Consider the following 22,581-nt stretch of genomic DNA (forward strand, 5'->3'; position numbering starts at 1 on the left):
GGTAAAGGATTTTATGAGCAAAGGTAAGTTGATTGTAAAATAAGAGTTGGGGGAACTCTAGCCATTTAAGCTGCTTAAGAGATGTGCAGTGGTGTGATCTGAATGGGGCATCAGAGGCAAGCCTAGCTATATTGTTATAGCAGGAGTAAAGTTTAGTTAGGTCTGTCTTCTTAAGGTTAGTAAGAATTGGGGAAGCGTAGAGAAGTGTGGAAACCAGATGAGTGCGTGTTATAGTGGATTTTGTGTGTTAGGTAAAGTACTAACTATATGTTCTTCGTGTTTCACTGTTGCAGTCATCGCACTTGGGTTATCCTGCCACGGGTAGCCCTCAGTCAGCCCGACTACCAGAGGCTTAGCATTTCTGCATCGGTTGCTGTTGCTTCAAGACTGATGTCAGGTCGTCAAGAGGTATAAAAACAGGCAGCCAACACCATTACATCAGTCTTTCTTGCCGAGTAGCCCGAAGCAGAAGCAGTTCGCACGCATGCCGGTCAGCCATTTTCGTTCCAAAATTGTATCATCCTGAAGTCTTCAAAAGCTAAGTACCCCGTTAGGGATCCTTTTTTCTTGTGCTAATCGATGTCAGAAAAAGTTAACAGTTGTCTCGCCTGTGGAAAGCAAATACCACACCGAGATTGCCATTCTTACTGCATCACCTGTTTAGGCCCAGAACACGATGTACCTCGCTGTCAGTTTTGTGCCTTGTTCAATGCCCAAACTATTTGTCGTCGGGCCCTTATTGTAGCTAAATACTTCCGTTCTCGATCTCCATATTCCGAAATGGCTTTGGTAAGCCATCCGACTACAAATCTTCCAAAAAGACATAAGGATAAAGACAGAGACAGACCACACAGGTCCAAAACTGCCAATGACGCTTCCGTTAAGCTAGTCGCCAGTTCACCGGTACTCAGTGATGCACTTTTGCAGCCCCTAATGCCTGCTTCGATGGATTTGCAGGCCACTACAGAGACCCATTTGGAGTCTGGTATGCCGCGAGACTCTTCTTTGACTACGGAACCTGTGGATATGTCTACCTTGGGTGGATCCAGAGCCACTGTGCAGGCACCGGCTTCTGAGGAAGTTCTTCACACTACTGATATTCGACTGAAACTGACGACTTTTTTTCACGTCTTCAATTCTTTCTAAAACTATCGAGTTTCTAAGGCCAACAGTACGAGATATGCCTAAAAAAACGACGACCCAAACTTAAACGCCTGCTTCCTTGCCACAATCTCAGATACTTAAAATGGCAGAAGACCTGTTCATGCTGATTAGGAGAAGCCAGCCTTCCCCTGCTAAAAGAAAAAGAGACTTATCCCCAGCAGCTTTATCTGACCAAGAGTCCGATGACTCTGAGATTTCTGAATATGAAGATGTGCCTTTATCTGCCTATGAGGATTCAGATGCAGAGGAATCCATTCCTTCTGCCTCCCCTCCAGAGGACTTTTCTTTTGGTGAAACCTTACATACTTTGAGAGAGCATTTCCAGTGGGAATGCCAGGATTATCCTCAGTCCAAAATGAGATTCAGGGAATTTTTAGATTTACCACAGCACAGACCCTTAGCTATCCCTCCTGTTCTGGATGTTGTGGATGATGTCTTTATGGAATCCAGCCTAACTCCTAATACTGTACACCCTCCTCCAAGGAAACCTGATAGGTACTACAGAGTTCCTGACTCTCACTAATTTCTCTTTAAAAATCCTACTGCTGACCCAGAGGTCATCTCCCAAGGACCTAAAGGAATAAAAGCAACTACAGCTAAGAATCCCACCCCCTCAGACAGGGATTCCCGAGCTTTAGACAGATTGGGTAAAAAAGTGTACACCACTGCAACTCTAGCCATTAGAGCATTGAATTGTCAGTTCCACATGCTGAAATACCAGCAACATACTATGGAACTTATTAAGCAAAAATTATCTACCTTTCCTGACTGTGCAGAAAATAAAGAAACTCAAATGCCATGGAACAACTAGTCACCATCCCCACAAGAGGAGATAACATACTTGATCTCATCATCACGAACATGGGAGCACAATGTTCAACACCGGAAGTATACCCCTCACTGGTGAGATCAGATCACAAACTAATTTCGCTGGAGGTCCTCATCCCACCCCCACCTGAAATAAAAAAGACCACAGTAAAGAACTTCTCAAAAGCCGACTTCACACTTCTAAAGACTAGTGTGGTCTCCTTTAAGGCCCCCAAACCGGCGGAAAACAGTACTCAAGCCGCTGAATCACTTACAAACGCCTTCTACCAGCACCTGCAGGACTGCATGGATAAGGCAATCCCAAGCAAAACAAAGACTCTTTGTACCAAAGGCAAGCGTCCAGTCTGGTGGACCCCAGCCATAAACAAACTCTACAACAAAAGGAGGAAGCTACTACAAGATAGAGCAAAATCCTTAAAAGGTAAGACACCCTTGATCACTATAAGTAAAAACTAAGAGCTCTCATAAAATCATCCAAAGCAAATTTCGAGAGAAAAATAGCTAAAGACTCAAAAGACAATCATAAGGCCTTCTTTAGCTATGTTAGAAACCTAGGAGGAAACTCCCAGATATGCTCAGAACTAGTTCAAAATGATGTGAAGATTACTGATCCTACAGACATTGCCAACATACTGGCTGACAGGTTCAGTGCAAACTTCTCCCCCCAAAAGGAGAGATATCTATACCAAACGATTGCAGCCCCCCAAACATCTCCAGCGCCAAGTGAGAACTGCTCTCTCCAAAGCAAAAACACAGCATCCATGGGACCTGATGGTGTCCCCGGCTGTGTGCTCCACGAACTCAATGAGGAATTAAACCCACAGCTAGGACAGCTGTTTAATCAAAGTCTTACCTCTGGATACGCACTCAGGAGTGGCGACTGCAACTGTGGTCCCACTTCACAAAGGCGGTGCCTCCACCGACCCTGGAAATTACCGCCCATTAGCTTGACAAGCCTTATCTGCAAAGCCATGGAGAGGATCATAATGGACCTCATAAATAAAGACATAGGGAATTTGCAGACTTTGGATCCAACCCAGTTTGGCTTTGTCAAAGGCAGATCATGCCTTTTAAACTTGGTTGACTTTTTCGAAACAGTCACCAAAGCCATTGATGAGGGAAAGGCAGTCCATACAGCCTACCTCGATCTGGCTAAGGCCTTCGATACAATACCCCACTCGGGTATCATTGAAAAACTCATCAGCTTAAATGTTAACCCATACATCACAAGATGGGTTGCAAACTGGCTGAGTGACAGAACCCACAGGGTCAGAGTTGCTGGCGCCATGTCAGACTCAAAGCCTGTCACAAGTGGTGTCCCACAGGGCTCAGTCCTGGGCCCACTCTTGTTTGGCATCTACTTTTCTGAAGTACAAGCAAACACAGGAGGGATATGGCTGACAAAGTTTGCAGATGACTGCAAACTGGGGTCCATAGTAGAAAACACATCTGACACGGATATCCTTCAGAAGGGTCTCACAGAAACGGATAACTGGTGCCAGAGCCACGGCCTAAAGTTAAATGCCAAAAAATGCATAGTCATACCCTTCGAAAAACAAGGTTACCCCTAGCTACCAAATAGGTGGCAATCCACTGAGCACAGAAGAAGTTATCAGGGACCTGGGGACCCAGGTTGATAGTAGTCTGTCATTCGACACCCATGTAGCTAAAGTAGTCAGGAAGACCTTCTACATTGCCCACCTTATCATGAAGGGATTCTCATCTAGATCAAGGGAGGTCATAGTCTCCCTTTACTCATCACTCATCAGACCAATGATTGAGTACAATGCCCCATTCGAATGTATCTGACCCGACACTTGCAGCAGCTGGAGAGGCCACAAAAGTTCCTCACCAAAAGGATAAAGGGTCTCAAAATCTGTCCTATGCTGCCCGACTGAAAGAACTCCAGCTCTATTCAGTCGCACGCTTGCTCAGAGGTGACCTTTGCCTAACATACAAGGCCATGTCAAACCCAGATTTGATGAATATGCTTCACCTCAAAAATCTAGATCCATCAGAGCCACAAGGGCGGAGACTTAAACCTCGACACGGCTATTAATAGGACGTGCTGGAGGGATAGATTCATCACCCAAAGACTCCCTATGCTGTGGAACAAAATCCCGGTACATGTGAGGCAGAGCACCTCGCTGGCCTTGTTCAAGAGAAATCTTGACCAATGGATGGGAGATCGCAGATATACCCCAGGGATTACCTCAGTGTCACTGCTCGACAGAGGCACAGCAAAATAATGGGTATAGTTCCCCATACTAAAGGTGGCGTAACACAAACGATGGGCTAGGCTTGTAAATGCCCTCGGGCAGATAGCCTAGTATGAACCTATGAACCTATGAACAGGAGCTTATGCAGTCTGCAAGCCAAATCAGCAAGCATACCCTGCAGTGTGGGTTTGATGCCTTAGAAGCATCTTGCAGGGCAGCAGTCACAGGTTCTCTACTTAGAAGGCATGCCTGGTTTAAGGAGCAGACCTTGCCAGACCATGTCAAATCAAAATTTTTGGATGCTCCTCTGAACAAGGACAATCTATTTGGCACCAAAGCAGAAGAGGTTTTAAAAAAGTTGGAAGAAAAGGCTAAGTCTATGCAGACAGTCAAAGATTTTTTGCAAGTGCAGCCTGCAAGATTCAGTAGGCATTGCCCCTCAAAACATTGGTCCTTTCCAGCCCCTTCAAGGCCATCTCAGACTTGACCCAGGGGAAATAGACCCCCAGATTACAGTCTCAATAGTATGCAGAGATCTAAGCAATGGAGTACCTCCACTTCTAAAGCAGGGAGGGCTAAGCCACCCCCTTATGGAAAGAATTCACAATGACTTTTCAACCCCACTCCTCACCTCTGTCCAATTGCTCATGCCCCTAGGAGGAAAACTTGCCCACCATGCAAAAAACTGGACCTCCATCACCAACGATCGTTGGGTCCTCAACATAGTATCCCAGGGGTACAAAATTATTTCCACACTCTGCCAACCCCAAAAGGGTTCCCAGACCTTCCTCCAAACCAATGGGCAGAGGCACAAAACCAAGTTCAGTCCCTGCTTTCCATAAGGGCAATTCAGCCTGTTCCTGCAGAATAGATAGGCCAAGGTTTTTATTCCAGACTTTTCCTGGTACCCAGGAAAGAGGGCACCTGGCACAAAATCTTAGATCTATCCATTGTAAACACCTTCATGGTGTCTAAAAATTCAAAATTCGCACCCTACAGCAGCTTCTCCCTATGCTGTCCAAAGATGCCTAGTTAGCCACCCTAGACCTAAAGGAGGCCTATCTGCACATCCCAATCAAGGACTCCTGTCGGAAATATCTACATTTCAGGGCAGGACGTGTGCATTATCAGTTCTCTGCACTTCCCTTTGGCTTATCCACTGCTCCCAGAGTTTTCACAAAATGCCTGGCTCCAGCCATTGCCTATTGCAGACAGATAAATGTTCAAATTTACCCTTACTTGGACGATTGCCTGATTCAGGGAAACAGTCAGGGAAAGTTGTTGCAGCACCTGACAGTTTGTAAAGGACCTTCTAAACACCCTTGGGTACACTACCAATGAAAAGAAATCCAAACTAGTCCCCATTCAAAAATTGTATTCTTGGGAGCAAGCTTGAACACAGCAACCCAGATGGCATTTCTTACTCCAGAAAAACAAGCCTATCTGACAGGCTACTTCACCCAAATGGCCACCAGAACCCAGCTATCCGCAAGGAAAATTCTGCAGGCTCTAGGGTTCATGGCCGCCTGCATTCTACTAATTCCATATGCCAGACTGCATATGCGGAAACTTCAATGGTACTTAAAAAGTCTTTGGTGCCAACATTTTCAGGACCTGGAAACTATCATTCCTATAATACCTTGTCTAAGGAAAGAGTTCCTTTGGTGGGCAGCAGCATGCAACCACAACAAAGGGCTTCCCTTTACACAACCCCATGCCACCCAGACCCTAACCACAGATGCATCAGACTATGGCTGGGGTGCACATCTGGACGGCAGGTGCATTCAGGGCCACTGGAGCCCAAATCAAATTCATCTGCACATCAACCAAAAAGAGATGCTAGCTGTTAAGCACACTCTGACACCTTTCAGATCCCTACTCTCACCGGGGCCCCTACTAATCAAAACCGAAAACATCATAGTGATGTGGTACATCAACAAGAAGGGGGAACCCACTCTTACCCACTCTGCAGGGTAGTCATGACCCACAGGGCCTCAGCCATGCATATTCACCTGCAAGCTCAATTCCTGCCAGGCAACCAAAACTCTCTGGCAGACAACATAAGCAGAAATCTCCTAGACCCACGCGAGTGGCAATTAAACCACAACACCTTCAGCCTTGTGACCCAGAAATGGGGTACCCCGAAGTTAGACCTATCTGCCTCCCTCTACAACCACCACCTCAGCAAATTCTGCACCAGGGTACCTCATAGCAAGGCCTGGAAAGTGGATGCCCTATCCTTCCAGTGGGCAAACCTCTCAATCTATGCATTTCCCCCTCTGCCTCTTCTTACAAGAGTAAATGCCCGGCCTTAAAGAACATTCTTCCCCCTTACATCCCAAACAGATCTCTGAGATCTGAACACCAAAACCTAATCTCCATTCACAAACCCAAACGTCCTGCCGGCCAGCTTCTACTCTCCTTCTCTCTAGGTAAAAAATGGAACTCTCTCCCTCCTTCTCTTAGGACTATACCTAACATTGAACCCTTCAAAAACCAACTCTTCCTACACCTATCTTCCAAATGGAAATGCTCCTGCTTTCACCCTACATAACTCTTCCCACTAAGCTCTCCATCCTCCTGCTCTGCTTTACTCTTAAGCTTATTCTAATTTCTCTAAAGAACCTGAACTAGCTGACTTTAAATAAACTCCAAGCTTGTAAATATTGTGAATTTCCTAAGAGTAACAAAAAAAAAAAAATTGTGTTTTGCTTTTTTTAAATTGTCTCATGATGTATATTACGCTTGCTATTTTTTTTGAATGTATGAATCTTACTCTTGTATTTCTTCTCATTCATTATGTAACCTTTTTTGTATTTTGTAACCTTTATTGTACTGTATTGCACATGGAGCTTTTCTCCCCGGGCCTCCACTGAAAATGGGCACTTCTTGGCCCAGTGGACTTCCCCGGTAATCAAACTGAAAAATAATTAAATAAATAAGACCAAGAGCAATCCTGATTGCCCCAGACTGGTCACGTCAACTCTGGTATCCACTACTGCGCAGTCTGTCACCAGTTCCCCCATGGCACCTACCCCAGATCCCAGCTCTCCTGACTCAGCAGGAGGGACAGTTCTTATATCCGCAATTGCAAACCCTGAACTTTGCAGCCTGGCTTATTCCTTGAATTCTCCTCCAGTAGCCAGCCTAAGCAAGCAGGTACTGGATGTCATACGTGAAGCCAGACGACCCAGTACAAGGAAATCCTATGCTGACAAGTGGAAAAGGTATTGTTCCTGGATTCACACTAAAGGAGCGGATACAGCACAGCCCTCCTTACCTCTTATCCTGGATTACCTAGCAGACCTACTCCACAGATGCCTGTCCTTCTCTCCCATTAAGATCCATGCCTCTGCCATCTCTGCTCATTACAGCACTGAACAACCTCTCTTCTCTCACCATCTCATCAAGCATTTCCTGAGAGGGGCTAACAACTTAAGGCCACCAAGAAAAGCTCCCACCCCTGCTTGGGACATTAACTTTGTGTTGGAAAAGCTCACGCTACTCCCCTGTGAGCCTGCAGCATCAGCAGACTTATTAAAATTCCTCTCTTGGAAAACAGCCTTGCTTCTGGCCATAATTTCAGCTAGAAGAGTGTCTGAGCTACAAGCACTTATGGCTGTGGACCCCTTCATTATTTTTCATGCTGACAGGGTCTCCCTCAGGACCAACCCTACTTTCATGCCTAAAGTGGTGTCCAGTGTGGCTCTCAACCAATCTATCCATTTGCCCAACTTTTTCCCTAATCCTAAAAATAAGGGGGAAAGAATGCTACACTCTTTATTTGTGCACAGACAGCTGAGATTCTACCTTGATAGAACTAAGCCCTTTAAGAAATCTGACCAGTTACCAGTCAGCTTTGCACCAGTGGCAGAGGGCAAGGCCATATAAAAAAAAAACATCTCCAAATGGATAGCACACTGTATCCATTTCTGTTACAAACACCATGGGAAATCACTCCCTCGGGGGGTCAGAACACATTCCACTAGGGCAACTTCACCCTCTACAGCCTTTCTCAGAGGAGTCCCCTACCAGGGACATTCTGGAAGCTGCTACTTGGAGTTCTGTTCATACCTTCACCAAGCATTACCACCTGCCTATCTTTTCCAAATCCAAAGCAGGCTTTGCAACAGCAGTCCTGCAGGGCATACTAGTCAGCCCCAACTCTTCTTGACTGCCTCCACCCATTCTTCAACTTTGGGAATCAACCCATGTGTGATGACTGCAACAGTGAAACACGAAGAACATAGTACAGTTGTGTACACTTACCATAAATGTAGATGTTCGAGTATATTCACTGTTGCAGTCCTGGTTTCCCACCCCCAGCCCCCTTGCCTCTCTCTCTCTCTCTCTTCCTCACTCCTTACAGGGCTATTGGTATTTACTTTTTACTGGTGGTGTTTTTCTACCATAACTTAGCTCCCTATTTGAGGGCTCCTGATATTGGGGCAAGAAAAACTGATGTAATGGCATCGGCTGCTTGTATTTATACCTCTGATGTCAGTCTTGAAGTGACAGCAACTGACTCAGAAATACTAAGCTTCTGGTATTCAGGCCGATTGAGGGCTACCCCTGGCAGGATAACCCAAGTGTGATGACTGCAACAGTGAATACACTTGAACATCAACATTTATGGTAAGTGTACACAACTGTACTTTCTGTAAAGGGTCCCTGGATTTATGTACTTTTTTAATGGTCTGGGTGATATGTATATCGAATCTCAATTTGTTATCAATCTCGACTCCAAGGAGTTGTGTGTGCAGTGGGAGAAATGACATTGTTATTGTTAGATGTGATGTTAAAGGTGAGGTCTGTAGAGGTGGATGGAGTTGGTTTTAGAGAAGAAGTTTAGTTTTGGATGGGTTAAGAACAAGTTGAAACTTGGTAAGCCATGTTTCAACAGAGAGGAAGGATACTTGCGTAAGGGTGTGAAGTTCATGCAATGAGGAAGCTGCACATATTAATGTAGAGTCGTCTGGATATTGAATGACAGATGCATGAGGAGTAGAAGTATGAAGGTTGTTAGTATATGTAGAGAAAAGTAATGGGCCAAATATAGAGCCTTGGGGTATTCCAAGGATGACTGCAAGTAGAGGTGAAAGTTCGTGCTGCCAAAAAACTGCTTGCTGGCGGTCAGTTAAGTAGCTCTGGAACCAGGTTATGGAGGATTGACTAGGTCTTAGATCAGTGAAGACCTTGATAAGTATGCTATGACTAACCATATCAAACGCCTTAGATAGGTCTAGGAAAGTAGCTGATACATATTTTCTGTTGTTTCTGTGGAAGCTGACTGTATTGGTAAAGGACATTAGAGCTATGATGGTATTGTGAAAGGGACGAAACCATGTTGAGTGTTAGAGAGGGGTTTATGGGTTTCCAAGTAGTCCATAATTTGGATGTGAATGCATCTTTCCATAATTTTGGCTATAGAGGATAGAATAGCGATTGGTCAGTAGTTCGTCAGTTCAGCAGAATTGCCTACTTTTTGTAGAGGGATAATATGGGATATTTTCCAGGTTTCAGTGACAAGGGCTTCAGACAAAGATTTATTAATAAGGATGGCTATTGGGTATGCAATGGCATCGGTAGATATTTTTAGAAATTCAGCTGGTAATTTGTCTGATGCTAGTGTTGGGGCTTAAGTTTCTTAAGGTATTTTCTTATCATATCAGTAGGGACAGATTGGAAGTGAAATGTGGTGAGGTTGCTTGGTGTTTGGCAGGGTTTTGTGGTGGAGGAGTTGTTTTGCTGGTTAGATAGGGCTAGGATGGTTTCAGTAAAGAATTTGTTAAATTGTGTAGCTATGCTATATATATACACACACACACACACATATATATATATATATATATATATATATATATATATATATATATATGTGTGTGTGTGTGTGTGTGTATATATATATATATAGTACAATCCGCGGTGATGCAGCGGTAGCATTGTTGCCTCACAGCAAGAGGTTCTCCCGTTCGATTCTCGGTTGGAATGCGGGGAGTGCCTTCTGTGTGGAGTCTGCATGTCCTCCCCGCGGTTGGGTGGGTGTTCAAAAGGCATGCGTAAATGGGCGTGCCTTCGTTGAAAGTTGAACGTTGAGCTGGCACCTCGGCGTTCGTGAAAAATCACATGCCAATCATTAGCAGACCGGAGTTCCACTGTGGCGACCCCTAACCGGGAAAAGCCGAAAGACCAACAACAACATATATGCATATACACACACACAAGCATACATACAATATATATAACCTGTGTGTGAATGTGTAATATATACATACTGTAGATAGATATGTGTGTGTATCTATGTATATGATTTATTTTCCTTCCCACCATATTTGCTATTTTCTCTTCCATTGTAGTTTGCCTTCTTCATGCCAGGCAGGATCTCTACAGGGCTTTTTTTATTCAACCTACAAGCTAAGTAAATTGATAAACAACTTGATAAGCAAAACCAGTTGTTCTGTATCCATATCTTTTGTTTTGCTTTTGTGGCTGAAGAAGGTTTTCACAGAATTTACCATTGCCACCCCTTAATAATAGAGGTAAACTAAAGAAGCTGTTCCTTCTAGGTAGAATTTGGTTTGGAGTAGTGTTCTTAGCAGTGCCACTTTTTTTATTTTTCTGTAAATGAATATAATTGCAGGGTGTTAGTAATGTTGCTTAAATGCCCTTCATCTCATGGCAAACACACACACACACACACACACACACACACACACACACACACACACTGTTGAAGTGTTTGTACATGAATTTCTGAACCAATAGGTTGACTGTAAATGGTTAACCAAACAGATAAAGTAAAGCAGTCTGAGGATGCAGGAAAACACAACCAAGTACAAAAAGGTCATGGTTTCCTGCATCCTCACAGTGCTTTACCTTATCTGTTTTTTGGCATTTTATGCTTAGAGCACTGTTTTCCACTTTATTTGGTTGACTGTATATTGTAGAGGAGATAGAGTTGGGGGTGTACAAAGCTTTGACATTGGTTCTGTGTCTGGAATGTCTTCTGTTCGAGATGGTATGTTGACCACAAGCAGCTGTGCACTCAAAAAAGATGTCCTCCATTGGACTCAGGAAATGGGCATCTTGTTTCTGACTTTCTGTAACCTAGCACTTCATGGTCTATGGGGTATATAACTTCTGTAAGAAGAATATGTTGTAGTGCTTGAAGTCCACTACTGGATGTCTTGTATATGCTATGATGCTGGTGAGCTGTGTTTACATTTCTGGCATGTCATCTTTCAATATTGGCACATTTCCTAGTTACTTACTAAAACAAGGTAAGATGAAAGTGAATGCGTGTTTTGTCAGGTCCAAAAACAGAGTGCACATCTCACATCTCTCACTAGAATTTAAATAAAATTTCATTGCTGGCTACAAAATGAAATCATATCCAGTCACCTGATGCTACCTACACTACCCTCTGACTAGAAACTGAGCCAAGATCTGGCACTGATGTGTCACAATACACTCGTATAACATTAGCTAAGGTTTATTACGGCATCTGGAAACTGTAAATCAATTCCAACACTTCCATCCTTCCTGCAGAAACTTACAAGCCATTCTCTGGCACCCCAGGGTAGCAGTTAGTTCACTACAAAGGGCAGTAGAGCAGGATGTCAGCCCAGGCTTTTCACAGACATTCCATCTCTGGATACATGCAATCTTTATGGCCTAAACCAAGTCATTTAATTTTGGGCTGTTTTTTTTAAGGTTAGTTGGGCTGAGCTTAACCCCTTCCCTTCCAGTATCCTCTGTTAAAATATGTACACTTCATCAGTCACAACAATACAGTCTGACATACATGTATATTTTTTTCTGTCCAGCAGGACCCACTGGTGATGCAAGCAACTTTACAAATATATTTTTAACACAAGCATCTGTACAAATCAGTTTGATATTCAAATGACTTAATTCTTTACAAAACTCCAGTTAGCTATGATAGCATATGTTACACGTGCACTGCCCTACTCCCCCTGGCACAGCTGGCTGCTACATCACAGCATCATCTCTCTCCCCTTTGAAGACTCAAGCTAGTTTTTCAAATGACCCTGGAGGAACGTTGCTTGAGAGAAATTAGCCTGTCTGGGAACACAGAGCCCATGTGCACTGGTATTGCTAACCCCACTACAGTGCTGCACTGTCATGTCATATGACTGCATCCCTAGGCTCCACCTTAATAACCTGGCAATTTGCTGGCTGGCTCGATGGAGCCATGTTAAAGGATTGTGGTTTGTAACCACAGTGAATTTCCTTCCATACAGATGGGGATGAAGTTTTTTCAGTGCCCATACAATGGGTAGATAGTCTTTTTCTACAGCTGCATATAACATTCCTCCCTGGGTTGGAGTCTTTTGCTGAGATATACAACAGAGTGCTCTTCTCCCTCTGAGGAAACCTGGCTGAGTACATCCCTCACCCCATGGTTTGAAGCATCCACCTGTACAATAATTTTTTTTTCTGTAATTTGGACTGGCTAGCACAGGGGGTCCTTCCAAAGCCCCTTTAAGCTTTTAGAATGCCTGCTCGCACGCTGGGGTCCACACAACCTTATCTGCTGTGTTTTCCATGTTAAGTCTGTGAGGGGAGCAGCTACTGTACTATAATTGGAGCTTCCTATAATACCCCCACTGTCGCCAAGAATGCGCTCACCTACTTTTTGTTAACAGGGGAGGCTGTGCCTGAATAGCTTTCACTTTGGCAGGTTCTGACATAATCTTACCACTCCCCATGCTATGTCCCAGGTAGGAGCCCTCTGCCATACCCACCAGACACTTAGTGGGCTTAATGGTCAACCCTGCCTTGTGCATTCTGCCCAGGACCTCCCTGACATGCTGAAGAAGCTTTTGGCAGGCATGGCTGTGGATGGCAATATTGTCCAGATAAGCAAGGGCATAATGTTTCAGATAGGATACAATCTACTAACATCTGGAAGGTCGCTGGGGCATTTTTCAAACCAAAAGGCATCTTCGTGAACTTGTGCAATCTAAAAGGAGTCACAAAGGCTGACCTGTCTCTAACAGTGGGAGTCAAGGGCACCTGCCAGCAGCCCTTGGTCAGATCATTAGTGGTCAGATACTTATCCCCACCCAGCTGCTCTAAGGCTTCATCTGTCCTAGGCATGCCATAAACATCTGACTCTGTGTGACAGTTTAGTTTTCTGTAGTCCACACAAAACCTGTGGCTGCCATTCTTCTTTGGTACCAGCACCAATGGGGAGACCCAGGGACTGCTGGACTCCTGGATTACTCCCATTTTCAACATTTCCTGTATCTCCAACCTCAGAGTCTGTCTGACTTGCTCAGGCACGCTGTAAGAGGCCTGCTTGATAGGTGGTTGGGTCCTGTATCCACATGGTACTGCACTTGGTGGGTGCACCCAGGGTTCCCAGTGAACATGTCCCCAAACTCCTGCAACACTGCACGATTTCTCAGACCTGGGTAGGAGATAGCCACTGGGACATTGCTACCTTTCCCACTGGGGGTATCAGTCCAAGCCTTACTGAGGAGATCAGTCACCAGATCCCCTTCAGACTCCTCCTGCCACCCTCTGCAAATAGCACAAGGGCCTCCCTGTCATGGTAAGGCTTCATCATGTTAACATGGTACGCTTTGTGCCCCTGCCTCCTGTCTAGCATTTTTACCACATAGTTAACATTGCTGTCCTTCCTTACCACTTTGAAGGGTCCTTCCCAAGCTGTTTACTGGAATGCTTTAAGTGAACAAGTGAAGTTTACAGAAAATTAATACTTACACAGATGGTAGTGTTTAACTAAGCAGCAAGACTTTCAGGAACATGGAGCCACAGTGCCACGAAATAAATGCAAGTAAAAATGTTAAATATGTTCTAAAAGACCAGACACAATGAAAAGTTTAGATATATTTAATATTAAATAATAAAAAACATGAAAATAGTGAATATCTATTCGCAATTAACAGCAGAGTTTCAGTCACAGGAAATATAAAAAAGTAATGATGGGAAAAAAAAACAACATTTAGCTAATCACACTGTATTTTTTAACTGACTGAAGAATTACTGTTACCCAGATGTTCTTCGTGTTTCACTGTTGCAGTCATTACACTTGGGTTATCCTGCTGACAGGCTACCCTCAGTCGGCCTGAATTCCAAAGTCTAGGTCCGGCGTCGGTTGCGGTCTCCTCTTCCCTGACGTCAGTGCGCCAGGGGTATAAAAGATGCAGCTGACGCCATTTTCTTCAGTCTTTCTTGCCGCGCGGTGCCTGAAGCATAAGCAGTTTGCAAGTGCTGGTCGGCCGACTCCTGAGATTTGCGTGTTCGAGTTTCAGATCTGAAGTCTTCATTAAAAGCTAAGTACCCCATTGGGGAAACTTTTTTCTTGCTCCAGACCAATGTCAGAAAAAGTTAATAGTTGTATTTCTTGTGGGAAGCAAATACCTCATAAGGACTTTCATTCTTACTGTATTCCTTGCCTAGGCCCTGACCACGATGTTGCTAGTTGTCGGTTTTGTGCTAGATTTAACCAACGTACTATTAAGCGTCAGTATGATTTTGCATTACACTATTTTGGCAGAAAATTTAATTATACGATGTCGTCGGATAGTCTTCCGACTACCGGAATTCATAAGAAACGCAAAGAAAAAGAAAAGGACAGGCATCTGAGGTCCAAAACCGAAGAGGCTTCTTCTAAGCCAGTCGCCGGTTCTCAGTGAGGCACCTTTGCAGCCCCTGACGCCCGCTACTTTTGACCCACAGGCCGCTACCGACTGCCACGTGGAGTCGACTAGGCCAATGGAAGCTCAGAGTATTGGACCTTCGGAGACTATTCCCTCAGATGGGTCCAGAGCCGCTGAGCAGCCATGGGCTTCTAAGGGTGTTTCAGACCTTCTCAATTATACATTAAACTGACTTCAGCTTCAAAGGCAAAGACTAAAGCACCTTTAAAGACAAAGAAACAAGTACAACAGCCTCATGGACAGGCCTCCATGCCCAAAAAACAGATGCTCAAAATGGCCGAAGACTTAATTACTTTGATCAGGGGTTCCCACCCCCCTCATGATAAAAGGCCTAGGCAAGAGACAGAATATGAATCTTCAGATCAGGTTTCCATTTCATCTGATTCCTCTTCTGATCAGGAATACTCTCTTTCTCCCTATGAGGATTCTGATGCTGAAGAATCTATCCCTTCAGCATCTCCTCCTGAGGATTACTCTTTTGGGGAAACTTTGCATACCATGAGGGAGCATTTCCACTTGGAGAGCCAGTTTTTCAGAATCTAAGAAAAGGCTCAGAGACTTCCTTTTGCTACCTCAACACAGGCCCCTAGCTATTCCACCTGTGTTAGACATTATAAATCATGTATTTTCAGAGACCATTCTGACCCCTGACTCCTTACCTCCAGCTCCTGTTAAGCCAGACAGGTACTACAGGGTTCCTGACTCTCATAAATTCATTTTACAAAAACCCTGCTGCTGACCCAGAAGCTATCTCTCAGGGTCCCAAAGGGGTCAAGGCTTCCACTGCAAAAAACCCTACCCCTTCTGACAGGGATTCTAGGGCATTGGACAGATGGGAAGAAAAGATTTTCACTTCTGCTACCTTGGCTATAAGGGCTTTAACAGTTCCATATGCTCAAATATCAGCAATATATTATGTCACTGCTTAAACAGAAAATGTTGATAAATTCTGAATGTGCAGAAAACAAAGAAATGCAGGATTTATTGCATGCAGCTGCACAAGTTGGAAAGCATACTTTGCAATGTGGTTTTGATTCTTTGGAGGCCTCCTGCAGGGCCACTGTTACGGGTTCTGTCATTAGGAGGCATGCTTGGTTAAAGGAACAAAATCTGCCTGATCATGTCAAAGCAAAATTATTAGATGCTCCATTACAGCATGATACCTTGTTTGGTGTTACAGCAGAAGAGGTGTTGAAGAAAATGGAGGACAAGGCTAAATCTATGCAAACGGTTAAAGACTTCTTACAGGCACAGCTTCCAAGATTTAGCAGACACTGGCCTACAAAGAATTGGTCCTTTCCAGTGTTAGACAGACCGCAAAGGGGCAGATACAGATGCCCAAGAGGCAGATCCCAGCCCCAAGGTTCCTACAGGTCTAAACAATGGGGTGCTTCTACCTCCAAAAGTGGAGAAGACAAATCACAGCCATACAGGAAACAGTCCCAATGACTTCCCCTTGCCTGCACCAAGCACTTATCTTTTAGCAGCACCTTTAGGGGGGAAACTAGCACCTTTTTCACAAAATTGGCACATAATAACCCAGGACAAATGGGTACTAGACAGTGTCACAAGGCTACAAGTTTCACTTCCATACCCTGCCGAAGACAAATGGTTGGCCAGACCTGCCAAAACATCAATGGGCAGAGGCACAAAAGCAAGTCTCATCCCTCATAGACATGAGGGCCATTCAGCAAGTACCAGAGCAAGAGCAGGGATGAGGATTTTATTCAAGACTGTTCTTGGTACCAAGAAAGGACAAGACCTGGAGACTAATACTGGACCTATCTATCCTAAACACATATCTGGATATACCAAAATTCTAAATGTTGTCTCTACAGCAACTTCTGCCCATGCTGGGCAAGAAGGCTTGGCTTGTGACCTTAGACCTAAAAGAGGCATACCTGCATGTCCCAATAAGACAAACATGCAGAAGATAGCTGTAGCCTTAACTGGCTATGTCAATGTATCAAGCCTGGCTAACTCGAATGTGTAAAAATCTGTTAACCAGTTTACTGTGTAATTTAATTTAATCCTGATTTGTGCTCAGGACTAACTTTAACCTGTGGAACTTGTTTAACTTGCTTACTTATGTAATCTCTGTAAATAATCTGTTTGTAATATGTAATGCTGGTATTATGTAATGCTGTATCTGCTTACCCTTGGAGCTTTTCTCCCCGGGCCTCCGCTGAAAATGGACATGCATCCAGTCGGACTATCCCGGTCAACAAATGTAAAATAAAAATAAAAAATAAAAATAAAGATACCTCAGATTCAAAGCTGGCTTAATGCACTACCAATTCTCTGCACTTCTCTTTGGCTTATCTACTGTGCCCAGGGTCTTCACAAAGTGCCTGGCACCAGTAATTGCATTCTGCAGACAAAGAGGAATACAAATATATCCTTACTTGGACAACTGCCTCATTCAAGCAGAGAACAAGGACATTCTACTACAGCATCTGGCGTTTGTAAAGAGATTTCTAACAAGCCTAGGGTACACAGTCAGTGAAAAGAAATCAAAACTAGTACCCTCTCAAGAGATAATATTCCTGGGTGCAAGCTTAAATACAACTGCCCAGATGGTTTATCTCACACCAGACAAACAAAGGCAACTGACTACCTATTTCAACCTGTTGGCAACAAAGGCCCAGTTATCTGCAAGAAAATTTCTGCAGGCTTTGGGCTTCATGGCATCCTGCATTCCACTAATTCCATATGTGAGACTGCATATGAGGAAACTTCAATGGTACCTAAACAGTGTTTGGACTCAACATTGCCACAGCCTGGAAACCATAATTACCCTCATTCCCTGCCTGCAACAGGAGTTTCGAAGGTGAGCGAAGGCTTGTCACCAGAACAAGGGACAGCCATTCACCTTACCCCCAGCCAGTCAGACATTAACAACGGATGCATCAGACTATGCCTGGAGGGCCCACATGGCAGGAAGATGCATTCAAGGCACATGGTTCGCAAACCAAATGCATCTACATATCAATCAAAAAGAGATGCTAGTTGTTCAGAATGCCCTGACAGCCTTCAAGGACCTACTTCATCCAGGATAACTACTGATAAAGACAAACAACACCATGGTCATGTGGTATATAAACAAGCAGGGAGGCACTCATTCTTACCCCCTTTGCAGACTAGCCATGACTTTGTGGGACACAGCATTGACTTACCAAGTACATCTGCAGGCACAATTCCTGCCAGGAAAGATAAATACTGTGGCGGACGAACTAAGCAGAAACCTCATGGATCCCCATGAGTGGAAATTGGATCTACAAGTCTTCAGCATGATAACAAGGAAATGGGGATGCCCGGATATAGATCTATTTGCCTGTCCTCACAACTACCAAATAAAAAGATTCTGCACAAGGACTTATCACAGACAAGCATGGAAAGTGGACGCATTATCTTTCAGCTGGAAAAGCTTAGCAGTATATGCCTTTCCTCCTCTGCCTCTCCTCCCCAAAGTACTCCTAAAGATCCGACAAGAGAAGCCAAAGATGATACTGATTGCCCCAGACTGGCCCTGCCAGTACTGGTATCCAATTCTAAGGAACTTGGCTCAATGCCCGGCCCGGACCTTGCCTCAATTACCTCATCTACTATCCGAGCAAAACAATCAGATCCTGCACACCCAACTAAAGACCTTAAATCTGGCAGCATGGTGGATAATGTAGTCATACAAAACGCGCCTCTCGCTACAGCTGTCATGGATATCATTTTGGAGGCTAGAAGACATAGTACCAGAAAATCATACACTGCAAAATGGAAGCGATTCTGTGCTTGGAATCAGGCACAAGGAATTGACACAGCTGTACCAAATATTCCTCAGATTTTGCAATACTTAACTGAGATGCTGAACAAAGGCCTATCCTTTTCATCAATTAAAATTCATGCCTCTGCCATTTCGGCTCATTACAATACAGAGCCACCAATCTTTTCTCATCCTTTATTAAGGCAGTACCTCAGAGGAGCCAAAAACATAAGGCCTCCAATGAGATCACCAATACCAGCATGGAACCTCAATTATGTCTTGGAAAAACTCAACTTGCCTCCTTTTGAGCCAGCCGCTACAGCTGATATAAAGTTTTTATCTTGGAAAACAGCTCTGCTCCTAGCAATAACCTCTGCAAGATGAGTCTCAGAGCTACAGGCACTCATGGCTGTGGAGCCTTTTATCATTTTTTATCCAGACAGGGCTTCTCTGAGGACAAACCCAACTTTTATGCCTAAGGTAGTGTCCAGTGTGGCCCTTAACCAAACTATTCATTTGCCTACTTTTTATCCAAACCCACAGAATAAGGGGGAGAGAATTCTGCATTCTTTGGACATATACAGACAGCTATGCTTCTACTGGAACAGAACCAAAGCTTTCAGGAAGACAGAGCAACTACTAGTGGCATATGCTGCAGGATCACAAGGAAAGGCTATCTCAAAGCAGACTATTTCAAAGTGGATAAGCCACAGCATTCGTTTCTGCTATTCACAACATGGCAAACCAGTGCCTAAGGGCATTAAGCCACATTCAACCAGAGCAGCAGCCACTTCAGCAGCCTTCCTCAGGTACCAACCAAAGACATTTTAGAGGCTGCTACCTGGAGTTCAGTGCACACCTTTACAAAGCACTATCATTTACCACTCTACTCTAAATCCAGGGCAGGCTTTGCCACTGCAGTTCTGCAGGGCCTCATAGCCGTTCCTAATGCTACTTAGCTCCAGCCTCCCAACCATAGCTTTGGGATTCAACCCAAGTGTAATGACTGCAACAGTGAAACACGGAGAACATACTACAGTTGTGTACACTTACCATAAATGTAGATGTTCGAGTGTATTCACTGTTGCAGTCCAGGTTACCCACCCACCATCCCCCATCTCTTTGCTGGAACTTATCTGCAATTTTCTAAATCTATACAACCTATGTGGTGTATTTGCTTGTAGATGATGGTATAATATATTTTGATGCATGCATTTCTTATTCGCATAATTTTAGCCTACCCATTTGGGGGCACCTGACATCTGGGGCAAGAAAAACTGAAGAAAATGGCATCGGCTGCATCTTTTATACCCCTGGCGCACTGACATCAGGGAAGAGGTGACGGCAACCAACGCCGGACCTAGACTTTGGAATTCAGGCCGACTTAGGGTAGCCTGCCAGGAGGATAACCCAAGTGTAATGACTGCAACAGTGAATACGCTGGAACATCTACATTTATGGTAAGTGTACACAACTGTACTTTACTTACTAAAGCAAGGTAAGATGAACTTGAATGAGTGTCTTGTTAGGTCCACAAACAGAGCGCACACCTCACATCCCTCACTAGTATTCAAATACAATTTGATTGCTGGCTACAGAATGATATCACATCTGGTCACCTGACTCTGGTTCCCACACTACCCTCTCACTAGAAACTGAGCCAGGATCTGGCACTGATGTGTCAATAATAAGCACACACAGCTTTAGGTAAGGTTTATTACAGCATCTGGAAACTGTAAAACAACTCCAACACTTCCATAATTTCTGTAGAAACTAACAAGCCATTCTCTGTTACCTCAGGGTAGCAATTAGTTCACTACTAAGGAAGACAGAGCAAGCTCCCAGACCAGGCTTTTCACAGACATTGCATCATTGACTGCATTCAGACCTGTGTGATATACTCTTTATGGCCTAAACCAAGTCATTTAACTTTTCCTTAAGATTAGTTGTGCTGAGCTTAACCCCATCCCTTCCAGTATCATCTGTTAAAACATGTACATTTCATCATTTGCAATACAGTCTGACAAACATGTATATTTCTTTTCGGTCCAGCAGGACCCACTTGTGATAGATGTTTAACACAAGCAATTTTACAAATACATTTTTAACACAAGCATCTGTACACATCAGTTTGATATTTAAATGACATATAATTCTTTACAAAACTCGTGCTAGCTATGCTGACATATGTTACATATGCACTGCCATACTCCCCCTGGCACAGCTGGTGCTACCTCACATCACAAAAAGCTCCCGAGAACATTGGCTGTGGTGCCTCTTCATAAGGGTGGTGGTGTAACTGACCTTGGAAATTATAAATGTCCTTCACGGATCACTGTTGTAGCATTAAGTACATATGGGAAGTATCTTGCAAGGATACTGTATTTCCAGCCAACATACCAAAGCTTGAGTGTCTTCCTCCCATGCCATAAGTCCAACATATTCCTCAAGTTCAAAATAGTAAAGCAGTACATAAGTGACATGTGGATGCAAAAAAACAAAGAACTTTCTTGCTTCTAGCCTGATCAGTGAAACTTCAAATCTTCTCAGTTAGATGTCCATAAGCAGCCAAGGAAGCAGCTTAAATAGTTAAAGACCGAAGCTTCTGTTGTCCAATTGGACCCAGATATTTCTATTGTGGCATTTTGTGAGCCCTCAGGCCTGTCTAATGTTTTCTGCGCCTTCTGCTGTTGTGACCCCAGTGGAGATCAGTAAGGCACAGCATTGTCTGTACAGCCTGCTTGACCAATCAGATGGCCACAAAGGGAGAAACGAGGCTTATTGTGTTTGTTAGATCCAAGGGCATTCTTGAAATTTTGATATGTGAAGAAATTTTAAGTGCCTTTATTTAGGTATGTCTGAAGCTGGATCCCTCCCTGTTAAGTCCAGTCTGGTGCTTCTTAAAAAATAAATTAATTAAATAAAAATAGAAGATTAAACATTTATTTTCTGCACAAACTCTCCCAGGGCCTTAAGGCAATTTTGCCACTAAAGCCTTCTTATGTTTTCTCTTCCTCCTCCTTCCTCTCACAAGAGAGAGATAGAGATCCCCTTCTGAAAAGGAAGAAGTAGGAGTCTGTGGTAGATTCAGTAGCTTATTCCTCTTCTGTTAGTTCATCAACTGTGTTTGAATCTGTAGACGAATTTAGTATGTGCCTAAACCCCCCTTTTAAAGATCTTTCCTTTGGAGACACTGTTTTTCCACTGCCCATTTAGTTATCAGAGCTACAATCTCAAGATCTAAACAAGATCTAAAGAGGTCTTTGCCTCTAGCTTTTTTTTTCATTTTAAGGCCAGTCATTAAGTATAACACTCCATTCACTATGTATTTTACCAAACGTGTCCCGGCTTGAAAGACCTAAGTGTTTCCTAACCAAGAGAATCAAAAGAATGGATTTCCTCAGTTTAGGGTTGCCACCTTTTCAAATGTCAAAAGTGGGACATTTTTTGTAGAAATGTCATATTTTGCAGGACAAAACAATGGATAGAACTTCACTTTTTTGCCAAAATAACATCTTATTTTTGTAGCATTTGAGTTGCTTATGCTATTTCATATAACATGTAGGTATTTCAGATAAAAATAACTGTTTTATGCAACTATTAAAGAAAACTAAGAAATATTTTTGTCCAAGTGGGGACAGGTGGTAACCCTACCTCAGTTGCTTGGTTAGCCTGCAGATTTAATTTTACTCTTGTCTGTCTCATGCAGACAGCTCAGCTTAGTGGAGATTTGTCTTTCTTTTTGAGCTCTGAAAGACATTGTTTTAATAGCTCTTATCCACTTCATACATGCTATTAATGTTAAACATTCCCAGCAAAACTTTAAACTTACATTGTAACATAAATAGGATTTCTTGGAAAGATGGGGTCATTAACTAAATGATTCCCTATCTGTTGAACA

At 43.6% G+C, this 22,581-nt stretch overlaps 1 protein-coding gene across 1 annotated transcript in view; it reads left to right on the forward strand.

The window, feature by feature from the left end:
- The window catches only part of LMLN (leishmanolysin like peptidase), a 2,253,233-nt gene that overhangs the window by 1,145,944 nt on the left and 1,084,708 nt on the right, over window positions 1-22,581 (forward strand). The window lies entirely within an intron of this gene.

This window comes from Protopterus annectens, chromosome 6.part0 (genome assembly GCF_019279795.1).
Source record: "Protopterus annectens isolate FY-2018-M chromosome 6.part0, PAN1.0, whole genome shotgun sequence".
NCBI lineage: Eukaryota > Metazoa > Chordata > Ceratodontiformes > Protopteridae > Protopterus > Protopterus annectens.